The sequence below is a fragment of the Aythya ferina genome (assembly GCF_964211825.1).
Source record: "Aythya ferina genome assembly, chromosome: 23".
Classification (NCBI taxonomy): domain Eukaryota; kingdom Metazoa; phylum Chordata; class Aves; order Anseriformes; family Anatidae; genus Aythya; species Aythya ferina.
This window is the reverse complement of record NC_140321.1, coordinates 5,488,551-5,500,726: the sequence shown is the minus strand read 5'-3', so window position 1 is coordinate 5,500,726 and position 12,176 is coordinate 5,488,551. Positions and strand designations below refer to the sequence as shown.

Sequence of the window (12,176 nt, the reverse complement as noted above, 5' to 3'; positions counted from 1 at the left end):
GCGACTCTCGGTGCCTTTCCATTCCCATTGTGCAAGGCGCCCCGAGATGGCCTGGAGGGGCCAGTTGCTATAGAAAGGGCTTGTTTTGCCGCAGCACTTGCAAACTCCTCCCTGAGCACTGAAGCAAACACGAGCGTGGAGATATTGCAAGACCCCTCAGGAAAAGAAAAAAGAAAAAAGCAAAAAAAAAAAAAAAAAAAAAAAAAAAAAGCAAACATTTTCCTCTGGCTTTGATTTCGCTGGTTTTGCAGCGAAGCCAAGACGTTCCGTGGCTCCTTGGCCAAGCCTTTCCATCTTCTCTGCACTCTCTGTGTGCGGGGAAGAGCAACAGGAAAGAACTAACGAGGTGGGCAGAGTGCTTGGGGAGGTGACTTGTGCTGTCCCTGCCAGACCAAGCACCCCCTGGTGCACAGGTGTAAAAACCTGCTCGATTTAGGGCTCTTATCCTTATGACAAGCCAGGTTAAGGTGAATTTACTCGGGGTGTTTTGTCCTTAAGCATGAATGCCCATGAGAGAACCACAGATTGGTCTCCCCAGCAGAAGGAGGCTGTGAAAACACTGGGAGTTTGTCTCGGTAACAAGAGAGGCAGACAGCCACGTGCTCAGGGTCCTGTAGGTTTTATAAATGCGCGGTTACATCTTCCTGGCATTTGACCAAACCAAACATCCCCGTATCAATGAGCTGACCGCGCCGAAAGGAGCCGTTTCAAAGGAACAAATATTGGTTATGAATAAGACTTGAGAATGCTTCCCTGGAATTCCCACGTGCAAATGTGGGGAAAAGGTTAAAAAAAGTCTCACCGTCTGCCACCTCTGCTTGGAGCGGAAGGTTTTTCCTGCCTAATAAGACGCCAAAAAGCTGCTCTGAGGGTCAGGGGAGCCAAATGGGGGAGGCCTGAGGCCGAAACGCTCAGGTTGTGCAGGAGGAGGGGAACAGGGGGCTCTCCTCCAGGTGCCCCTAGCCCCAGGAATGCCCCTCACAGCCCCCAGCCTGCTTTTTGGGGAGGCTCCTCTCTGTGTCCTGGTGCTGAGAGCATCTCCCTCTATGGGTTTCAGAAAAAAAAACACAACTCTGATGAGCAGAGCCCCATAATCCCAGACTGGCTGAGGCTGGGTTCCTCTGGATACGCCACCTTTTGGAGACCTCCAAGGAGACCCCAGCACCTCTGGGCACTCGCACAGCACAGACACGCTTCTTGGTGTTTAGACAGAGCTTCCCGTGCTCCAGTTTGTGCCCAGTGCCTCCAGTCCTGGTGGGGCACCACAGACAAGAGCCTGGCTCCATCCTCTCCTCACCAACCCTTCGAGAAGTGCTGTAGCACCAAGCCCAGTGGGTCAGAAGTCGATGGAGAGGGAAATCTGGGCAGGAAACCACCTGCTGCTCCACGGGGCCTCCAGAATTGAAGAAAACAACAAGGAGCACTGAACCACCCGCCGAAGAAGGCCCCAGGAGCACCGAGCACAGGGCGTTGGATGGTATTTGTGATGGCCACGGGGGGACCCCAGCCTGGTGGGGGGCAGCCCCTCGCACCACCACCAAACCCCGCGCCGCAGGGCTGCTTCCAGCAGCCACGTGCACGGTGGTGCCGAGCCCCGGCTGCTTCCTAAGCCTCGGGCAGGTGAGTCAGCTCCTTCTTGGCACACCACGACGCCTTTACTCAGAGGAGTGACGCAGCCCCGCGCATCCCCGCAGGGTGCGTTAATCAGCCGCCTTTTACTGAAAAAGGACTTTTTGTTTTCTACACCTCAGACTGAACACCCAAGCCTACGCCATGCCCAGGAGCATCGGAAAAGGTCAGGGGTACCCCTAAACCCAAAAGGGCAGGACCTGATCCCTCTGTCCCATGCACCAGCCACACTCTTTGTGGTCCCCAACCCAGCGGATGCATGTGCAGGAGGAAGATGAGGAGCAGCCACAGGCACGGGCTGGGTTGTAGGGGAGCTCCCCACATCTGCCTCCGCACGCCGGTGGTGCCAGGTGGGGAAAACCACTGACGCCAGCAGAGGAAGACGAAGTCCTGTGGTGCCCTGCAGCAGTGGGTGGCTCCCACTGGCATCCTTCGGGGAATTGCCTCCCTGGGGGCTGAGCATAGAGGAAAAGCCTTTTTTGTCCAGCCCTGGGTCTCGCTGGTAGCTCACCACACACCAAACAGCGATGGGGAAGCCCCAGATGGAACTGGCATCCACAGGCTCACTGCCCCAAAGGGCATTGAGGATTTCAGACAGATGCTGCTCAGCACATCTCAGCTGCTGCCATCCAGGATACACGTTTTTGATTTCTCAGGGGTGTTTTCTCAGAGGTCGGGGAAAATAAAGGCAGCAAAAGTGCACAGGGAAGCTCCCCACAGCATGCGACTGCTGCTTGCATTTTGCTCTCTGAAGTGCAAAGGGTTAGAGGCTGGACCCTTCTTTTCTCAGCAACAGGCTCTTTTCTTAAAAGCAGCTTTCAATTCATTTAAATGAGGGAAATGGGAATGAACGTCTCCATCTTGCTGCGGCGTGCGATGCTCCGGGAAGGTGCCCCACGTGGCAGCACCCACCCGTCAGAAGCGATGTCAGCATCTAAAATTTTCCTTAGAAAGATGCTGCTGGGACCCACCCCGGATACCACAGTGAACAATCCCACAGCGATGTCAGACGTGGTGTGAATCACGGGGCTGGATGCCCACTGCCTGGTGCTGCACCAAGCGCCACCTCCTCGCCGCTCAGCACCACCGACCCGTGCTGGTCCCAGAGCCCACCTCTGCCATCGGAGTCCTTTGGGACCCTTGGGCTACCCGAGGTAGCTCTCGCAAGCTGGGGATCTCCTTTATGAGAGGCTGGTGCAAAAAACACCAAGAACACCTCCAAGGTGCACGTTAGCAGCGCTCATGAGGTGCTTCCACAGTCCTGTGTGTGCTCAAAGGGTTGTGGAGATGCTGCCTGAAAAAAATAATCCACCTGAAGCCATTCCAGTAGCTATCAGTGCTAAATCCCAGGGCTTTCCAGAGAAGACTGAGCTGGTTGTGGCCTGCTCCTGTACGGCAGGGGGAGATTCATCATTAAAATATAATCAGGTTCCAACCCTCAGCTGGCTGGCCCTTCAGACCTGTGGATAATCCACTGCGATTCCCAGAGCTATGGAGCAGAGAAGTTGCCAACACGAGCCGCTGGAGAAACCAGAGCATGGCCAGCCATGAGGGATCGGGGCAAAACCTGCGGTCAGTTTGGTGGGCTCAGGGTCAACAGCTCTCAGCCCCAAGATTTTGGGAGAGGTGGTCATTTGGGCTGCTCACCCCACGGGACCTGGTGCAGGGCCGTGCCCAGAGCCTGCAGGTGGTGCACGGAGCGGAGACGAAGGCATCGCGCTTGTCTGCGTGTATTCGTGCTCCAGCAGCCTCCCGTTTCTGCACACAGCCAGCGCTGCAAGAGGAGAAACACCAGCCTCGGAGCTAGAGCTGTTGACAGCTTTCAACTAAATAATCACAGAACAGTTTTCTTCTCTGGGGTGAGACATTTGCCTGAGGTCTCGTGGTGGGTGGAAGGAGAGAAGGAAATTAAACCTCTCTTCCCACTCTGCCTGACCAGAGGACTGCCTTTGAGAGCTGCCTTTTCAGCTAATACCACCAATTTTCCCTTTTCCAGGAATGACACCACAGCAACCCCAAGGCAAAAAAAAAAAAAAAAAAAAAAAAAAAAAAATTGAAACAGCTTTTGTCTTGGAGCTGGCGTCTTCGTTATCAAGGTGATATCAACGAGAACAATTGCTTTCCACACTTGCTTTTCCTCTGTGTAATCAGCTCTGTTTGCTTTTGCTGCAGTGCCCCAAGCCAGTGACTGATAGGAACTGGCAATTCGAGTGAATTGCACCCATATTTGCTCAACGGAAAAACCTATAAGCCCTACTGCAGCTTGGGATAGGGAGAGGATTCCGGGCACAGCCTGCGACGTTAATTGCAGCTGCTATTGATAATAGCGCAGGTGAGCAAGAATGAAAGAGGTGACGGCATAGGAAGGGGAAAGGTAGAGCCAAAACGTGCGGAGGGCCTCCGGATGGGCGCAGCAGCGGAGCCAGAGAAGAATAGGCTGATTATTGTGGGCTTACTGGGATAAAGTGGGCAAGGACGGTGAGACAGTGGGAAGCATTCAGTGCTGGAAGGCTGCGGGGGCCGTGCTGAGGGCAGGCAGCTACCTCTCTGCAGCTGTGCACCACGGGGCACGTGTGTTTTCTGTCTGCTTTTGGTGGATTTCACCCACTGAAATCCGCAGCAGCCACCGGGCGCTCCCTCGGCAGCTGGTCCCACATCTTCCCAGCAGGATGGATGCTCTGGGGATCCGTCCTCCACGTGGAGCCTTGTGCTGGTCACCCTCAAAGGGCTCAGGGGCTACCTGGAGGTGACATTTCCCACCCGGATCCCCTGCAGCCTGGGCACACAGCGGTGCCGTGCCGGGACCTCAGGAGGTGCTTGCTCTGCCTCTGTCTGCAGCCCGGGTGGGCTCCCGTGTGGCTCACATTCCAGGGGACCCAGAGACAATGAAACCATGGTCTGGCTGCCTGGAAGCACGGCAATGGGCTGACTCACAGCTGCTGACACTTGTCACACTGAAAGCATTTTGATATTTATGGCAGGCTACTCACATCCGCAGAGCAGGGCCAAATGCTCTGCGTGCCTTCTCCGTGCCTCCATCGTGCCCCTTCCAGAGGCTGCACGGCCCCGGTGCTCGCGGACCAGCATCGCTCCTACCCGTGACACTTCTCAGGGACAGGCATCTCCCTGCTCTGGGTGAAGCCCTCAGCACGAGGACAGTCCCCTTTGTCCCACAGGGCACAACACTTCTTTCTTTTCACGCTTTGCCCTCGGCACAGTGATGCCAAAGGCTCTCACGCTCCATGGGAGCTCCCTAATAACTTGGTGGCACGGACAACAGCACAGCTCTCGTGTCCTGAGCCCGCTGCTGCAGGGCAGGCAAACACCAGACACACCATTTGGGGCAAAACCTCTTGGTTTTTACATGGGAAAGCCCATCACTGCTTCTCTCTCAATTACTTGCATCTGTTATCATCCGAGCCTGCAGGAAAAGGAAGAAGAGGCCCCCACGGTTCCTTCCTGCACAGACACGGCCCCGATACATGCAGGGCACGTTTGGTGGCAGAGCCCAGCTCCTCTGCACACCCGAGCTGTGCTACGAGCAGCAGCTCCAGCCTCTGGGGCTGCCACAACAACACCTGCCCTAAATTCACCCCAAGGCAAAAGGAGAGGAAGCTGCTAATGGACTCTAATGGAGCTGCAGCGATCCTCCTGGGAGGGAGATAAGCTGCCTCGAGGAGAGGAAAAGCAGCTCACAGCTCACTAGCACTTCCACGGTTGTTCTCGCTGTCGCTCTCAGGCATCCCCTGGGGTCACAGCTTCAAGGAAAGGAAGATTTGCAATTCCACGCGTGACCGCCAAAGGAGGGAGGATGGCAAATCTGGCGGTCGGTGCCACCAGCCCAGAGAACTGCCCATATCTCGCCCTGTGCCCTGGCAGCAGGGAACGGGCCTGACCCACATGCCAGGCACAACGTGCTGGCCTCTGCAGTTTGCATTTTGCCATCGGGAATTTCAGCGCTTTTCTCATGGCGCTGACAAAAAAAATGTGTCACGGGTAAACAAAACAAGCCAAAAGGATACTCAGCATTTACAAGGACAAGACCGACTGCCTCTGGTTTTGTTCCCTTGCATGTTTGTGAATTAGCACTTGCTTGCCCCTGCTTTCTTCTCTCTCCTGCCTGTAGCTGCGGATTACCCACGATGTTACAGCTCACAGCACAAGAATCAGCTCCTAGCCCTCAGCCAAGAAACAAATGGCTCAAGCTACAGTGCCCTTCTAGCGCCCCGAATGCGGGTCATGGTCTATTTATTCACTTTAACAGCAGAAATGCTGCATTACTACTTCCTTCCCTGTTAATTTAAGGGCCACGGTTGCGTGCCAGCACGACAGGCACGAGAATGAGCTCATGCCATGGGAAGCGAAGTGCATGCCCAGCTCCAGGCCCTGCACACACACCTGAGCATCACCGACTTGCTCCTGTCCCGTAACACACACTTGCAGCTTGGCCCTCGTTTTTAAGGGGCTGTGAGAGCCTTGGGTGGAAGGCACCGGAGAAATGTGAAGCGTGGCTCCCCCGCCTCGTTCCCCAGCTGGGCTTTTTCGCTGTTTCTGTGCTGTTTGCCGAAATGGAAATCATGCCTCAGTGGCCACTGACAGGACACAGAGCCAGGATTTATATGGTGCAAGCCTGCATTTAAGAGAAGACACCGACTGCTGCCAAGAATGACTTGTTCCTGGATTTCTTGTGCATTATCTGACTGCCTGCACCAAGACGGGGGGAGGCAACAGCACCAGCTCGCGAAGCACCCAGGCATCACACTGAGCTTTTTGGACCCTTTAAAATAGAAAAAAAAAAAAAAAAAAAAAGAAGAAGAAAAAGATTACCAAGCTGTTCCACTTCACCCAGAACACGAGAAGCAGCTCGGAGAAGGATTTAGAAGTGTTGTGGGAAAGAGAAAGGGGGGAAGACACAGAACCAGCTGGGGCTCGGTCCCTTTAGCACCCCACCGGCGCCCGGGGGCTCAGCAGCGGGGAACGATCGCGGCCGCCCGGTGCTCGCCGCGGGCCGGGGCCGCCCCCCGGCGGCTGCAGGAGGAAGGGAGCGGGGCCGGGGGCGGCTGGTCGCCGCCCCGGGGGGGCTGTCACGGCTCTCACCCGGCCGGGATTTCCCCCTGGCGGCCGGTTTGTGGCTAATGAGCACGGGATGAGCCGCCCCAATTAAGCGCAGGTGTAGGTACAGCCTCCCGGACACCCCCTGCATGCAGCTCGGGAGAGCACCCGACAGCGATTTGCATCGCAAAAAGGGAACAGCCCGTTAAAAAATATATTTTTTTCTCCTATTTAAAGCTTTTTCTGTCATTTTATTCAGCCCCGTGCTGCATGGCCGTGGGTACACATGCAATAAGGCTCTCCCCATTTATCAGAGCTCTGTATTTGTGCTCTGATAGCATCGTAGGTGCGACCACAGCACAAAAAAAATCAGAGACAACCCCAGCAGCTGCTGCCCCTCAGCACCCAGGAAGCACGGCTGTAACACCAAGTTGCAGCGCTTTACTTTGTGCTTTTCTCACCAGCAGGCTCTGAGATGTCAGAGACCTGGATAAGCCTTACCTGGCAGCTCTGCCTACAACGGGCTTGATCCCTGAGACCCAGCAGTTACTACAGATCCAGCAGCGACCCCATTATGTTACTACAGGTCCAGCAGTGAACAATCACAGCCTGTTATGTTACTACAGGTCCAGTAGTGATCCAGTTATGTTACATTACTACAGGTCCAGAAGCAATACACTACAGATTGTTATGTTACTACAGGTTCAGGAGTGGCTTACTACAGCCAGTTATATTACTACAGGTTCAGCAATAACCCAGCACAGACCATTACGTTATTACAAGTCCAGCAGTGACTAAGGACAGTTTTATTACTACAGAACAAGGAGTGACCCACCACAGTTTTATAACTACAACTTAACCAGTGACTCACCTCAGACAGTTATATGACTACAGATTGAGCAGTGACTCAGTACAGCTATATTACTATAGACATTTTATAGATTATTACAACTGTATTACTACAGGCACAGCAGTGACCCAACCCAGCACATTGAGGGGTCTCAGAGCTCAGCTCTCCCCACACCAGCCCCGAGGAGGTGCCTGCAGCGCTGCCCCTTTCCCTTCCAGCTCCTTCTGACTGCTTCTCATTGCTGCTGTCACCTACAACCTTGCCATTACAGGGCATTCGCCGCCCAAGCCCCAAGTACAGCCCCACAAAGTGCTTGTGACCACCTCAGTACAGCCCCACAGACTGCTTGTGACCAGCAAGAGCCTATCTTAGAGCCATTTTTTATTTTTTTTGCCGTGGTTCCCTGAAAAGGAGCCCAGACAGGCCTCAGAGCATGACACCCGGCAAACCCAGCTCCACCATGAGCAGTGCCAGTGGGCCCGCCCGTCCCGGCCCTTTAAAGCCTCGGGATACTCCAAGCCGCGAAGGGGAGGGGGGGAAACGCGCGGCACCTCTCAGCTCCCCGAGCGCAGGCGGACGGCGCAGGGCCGCGTGACCCCCCCCCGGTGCGGAGGGAGTGGTGACGCCCAATCACGTGCCCGGGGAGCGCGGTGCTGGCGGCGCTTCCCGCCAGGGGGCGCCACGCGGCGGTGGCGGGAAGGGGCGAGGCGCGCGCACGCGGGGCGCGCGCGATCGCGTGCGTGCGTGCAAGGGCGTGCACGTGTGGTTGCACGGGGGTGCACGTGGCATTGCACGGGCGTGCACCGTGCTGCGCGTGCTTCTTTTGCACGCATCCACCGCCTGCAATCACTGCAATCACACCTGTGCGCGTGCACGTGCTGTTGTTGCACGAGCGCGCGCCGGGACGGGCGTGCAAGCGCGGGCACAGCTGCGTGTGTGCACGGGGGGCGCGCGATTGCACGCGCGTGTGGCGCCCGGCGGGAGAAAAAGGCGGGAGGCGTGGGGGGGGGGGCTGGGCTCGGGAGGAACCTGGGGGGGCTTTGGGGGGCTGGAGAGGGAGCTGGAGAGGCTGTGGAGGCTGTGGGGTCTTGGGGGACCCTGGGGTTTATGGGGGCCATGGGGTCTTGCAGGGCCATGGGGTCTTAGGGGGTTGTGGGGGCTCAGGGGCTGGGGGCTGCAGCACCTCCGGGGCCCAGCTGAGGGGCTCAGGGGTCTTCAGAGCTTTGGGGCCGGGCCTGTGGCTGCTGTGGGGCCAGGCTGGGGAGTCCTGGGGTGTCTTTGGGGCTGGGGGCTTCTGGGGCCATGGGGGCTCCCGAGGTGGGGGGCGCTGGGACCAGTTCTGGCAGTGCCGTTTTGTCCCCGTGTGGTTTGGCTGCAAGGTCTTTGTGGGATGCTGTCGCACAGGCAGTGGTGACCGTCCCCACTCTTCCCCTAAATCACAGAACCACGGAATGGTTTGGGTGGGAAGGGACCAAAAACCATCTAACTCCAACCCTGCCATGGCAGGGACACCACCCCCAGACCAGGTTGGCCAAGGCCCATCCAGCCTGGCCTTGAGCCCTTCCAGGGATGGGGCAGCCACAGCCTGTCCCGGTGCCTCACACCGCCACAGTGAAGAATTCCTCCTAATGCCCGCTCTAATTCAGTCCTCTTTTAATTTAAGACCGCATTTAATGGGATCTCGACCTGCCTGGTGGGATCTGGAGCTGGGGGTTTGCAAGCCCATCCCAGAAAAGCAATGAGAAACCTCGCAGCCGCGGGGCTCAGCAGCCTCCTCGCTGCCTGGAGGGTGTTTATTTTTGTCGTTAAAAGGCAAGCATGTGTTTCTCTTCTGTCCTGCTACTTCCACAGCTGCCTACTGGGGATTTTAAATTATTTTTATTATTTTATATTTCACTTACATCTGGAGGCCCTTTCATGCTAGGCGCGGTATGAACAGAGTCTTCCCTACTGAGCTTACAATCTAGGCAGACGGTGGATGAGAGAAATTAAGTGTTAATGGCTCCATTTTATAGCATGGGATTGAGACCTGCTGTTCCACAGTGTTTGGTCTAGGATCACGCAGGGAATGTGTAGGCAAGCTGGGAAGGGAACCAGATCTCACAGAAACAGATCTCAAAAGGGCCAGGCTCTGCGCTGAGGCATTTGTCATCCCTCAGGCTGCTGTTTCTTCAGAGCCTGTGGTGAAGATGTGATCGGGTCTCATTGAAATCGGGAGGAATTGGTTCACAAAGCCACGGCACGCCAAGTGCTCTGCTCAGCAAAGTGAACCACCAGGGCAGAGACAGAGCATAGAGCAAGTGTTAGAAAGTTAAAGCTGGAATTGAGAGGTTTCTGTATCGCTTTGGTGCGTTGTCCACCTACTTGCAGGTGCTGGGTAGCCTTTTCTGTGCAGTCAACCATGGGCATGCTTAGAAGAGCACTGAAGTGCCTAGAAAGCTGAAATGGCAGGATGGGGAGGCTTAACAGAAGCCCTGGTACTAAAGATTGGCTTTGCACTGTTGTCCAGAGCCTGTCAAACCTGGAACCAATGCTCTTGCACATTTACTTTGCAGGGAAAGCCGGGGGATGCACAGTGTCCAGGAGCACCACAGCAGTGGAGAGAGCTTCAGCCAGGAGAAGAGACCCCAGAAAACAGCACTGTGGCAGGTAAGAGGGGAAGCAACCTTCTCAAGTCCTCTGGCATTTGTTCACGGGCTGAGGAACTTTGCTAAAAGCTGTGGGAGGAGGTTGGAGCCTCTGCAGCTGGACCAGCAGCACAGCAAACAGTCACACTGCTCCCTGCTGCCAACCCACTCAAGCCCTGTTGTCTCAGCAGCTTACCCTGCAGTGCCTGGCCCTGCACCTAGCTGTTTGCCATCAGTGATAAAATCCACATTTTCTGAGCAGTGGGAAGAGACTCGCGCTCAAAATGTGACCTTGGCTATTCTACTGGCAGTTCTGGTGTAATTAAAGGACAGTTCTTGCTCAATTACTCCAAGCTAATCTTTCCTGCTGTAACAGTGTCATGCACAAACACGCTATTAATTCCATTTATCATTGCATTGCTAATTTTGTTTTTCGGTCTGCTTGGGCATCTTTTAGAAAACAGCAGGAATTCCTTGCCTCTTGCACGTCTCCTAGATTTTAATGGTATTTGGATAACGTCTAGTGTTGAGCCTTAAAGGGGATGTCTGACGCTTTATCTCTTGCACCCGTTCTGGTTTGCGTGGGGAGGAGGTTGGCAGCATCTCGGAGAACAAAATACTGAAGTGTTTTTGTATGGGGGTGTGGAGAAACTTTCCTTGATAACAGATTTTATGTCACTGTATGTTTATTTCTTTAAGGTTTTTGTGGGTGGAGTGTGGACTGTGGGCTGTATCCCTTTCAGGTAAAAGCCAGCATAGGTGGAGCAATCTTAGTTGTTTTTGTTCATGTAACTTCTACAGAAAGCCGCAAAGAAAGGACTGATTTTCTATGCAGACAAAGGAAAGAGGCACTACCAAGGCCAACCCACATGGAGCCAGGAAGGTTTCAGTTTGCAATTAGCATGTTTGAAGGTGAAATGGAGGTAGTGAGCTACGTTTCAGAGCCCTGCGATGCACCCTGCGATGTTTTTTTGGGTGTTGGAGTCCCTCCACAGCAGTGGATGGCGTGGATGAGAAGGATGGAGTATCACAGGGCCTCTTCTGGTTTTGAGCACAGTTAATGTATCGTGATGGAGGGGTTTTTAAATGTGTTGAAAGTAGCAATTGTCCCCATATCAGACCACATTAAAAAATAGTGTACAAAGGTAAATTGTGTCCCATCCGTATTGCAAGTGTAGGCTTCATGGAAGCAGTGTTTAAGGAGTTTGGCCACCAGTGTCTGAATTAAGAATATTCCCCACTGTGTAAGAAACAGCCTAATTCTGTAAGCTTTCACATGCATTTTTGCTGAAAAACATTGAAAATCGCCTGTACCATAAACTCAACAATCTGTTAAAATGGTGGAATTTTAGGGAATCTGGAAACTCACTAGCAGTTAACACACCATCTAATGTAGAAGTTTCTGTTCTAACTTCTACTGCTGTGACTTTTTTAATGTTGTAAAATTTATGCCCCGGTAAGTTTGTTCTCAGCTGCTGCATAAAAACACCTGATGACTCAAAGAGCTAGTTGAAGTCTTGGCTTAAATGATGACTTGTAGAAGAGCTTGTAGAAGAGAATGGGTCATGTAGAAGAGCTCAGAAGCTGAAGCTGAGTTTGGTAGTGGATGTGAGAGCAGTGCAGGGCTCAAGGGGTTTGGCTGTGGGAGTTTGTAGAAGTTGCTGTTATGTTCAAGGCAACTGGTTTTCAAAGGGCTGCTGCCAAAGTGCAGGTTTTGGAGCCATATGTGATAACAGAAAAGAAGTTGAGCTCTCCACAGGGTAGGTGAGGGAGCACAGAATTTAAAGAGGATTATTGAAATCTTGTAGAAAAGACATGCAGTCTGATTGAGAGTTAATCAGGACCATTTTAAAAGCACTTCCAGTATATTTAATTTAAACCAAGCTAAAATTTTTAGCCTGGCAACCCACAGAGGACTCCGATTTGATTTCCCTAGTACTTTTTGAAGCCCCACCTTTGTTTTAGGGGATAATTTTTCCTTAAGATTTTTACTCCAGGAGTCCCTGGCTGCCTTGGGA

At 53.8% G+C, this 12,176-nt stretch overlaps 1 protein-coding gene and 1 long non-coding RNA gene across 5 annotated transcripts in view; one reads left to right on the top strand and one right to left on the bottom strand.

Annotated features, from left to right (window-relative positions):
• Window positions 1–1,094: 1,094 nt before the first annotated feature.
• On the bottom strand, window positions 1,095–7,967 carry LOC311422889. The gene is made up of 2 exons (XR_014685521.1): window positions 7,183–7,967; window positions 1,095–6,406 (listed from the first exon to the last, which is right to left on the bottom strand). It is a non-coding gene; the product is annotated as an uncharacterized lncRNA (long non-coding RNA).
• Window positions 7,968–8,895: 928 nt separating this feature from the next.
• Window positions 8,896–12,176, top strand: part of LOC311422887 (uncharacterized protein) — a 66,494-nt gene continuing 63,213 nt past the window's right edge. For all 4 annotated transcript variants that reach the window (XR_014685516.1, XR_014685517.1, XR_014685518.1 and 1 more), the window contains exon 1: window positions 8,896–10,180. The gene's annotated coding sequence lies outside the window, so the exon portion shown is untranslated. The remainder of the gene's footprint in view (window positions 10,181–12,176) is intronic.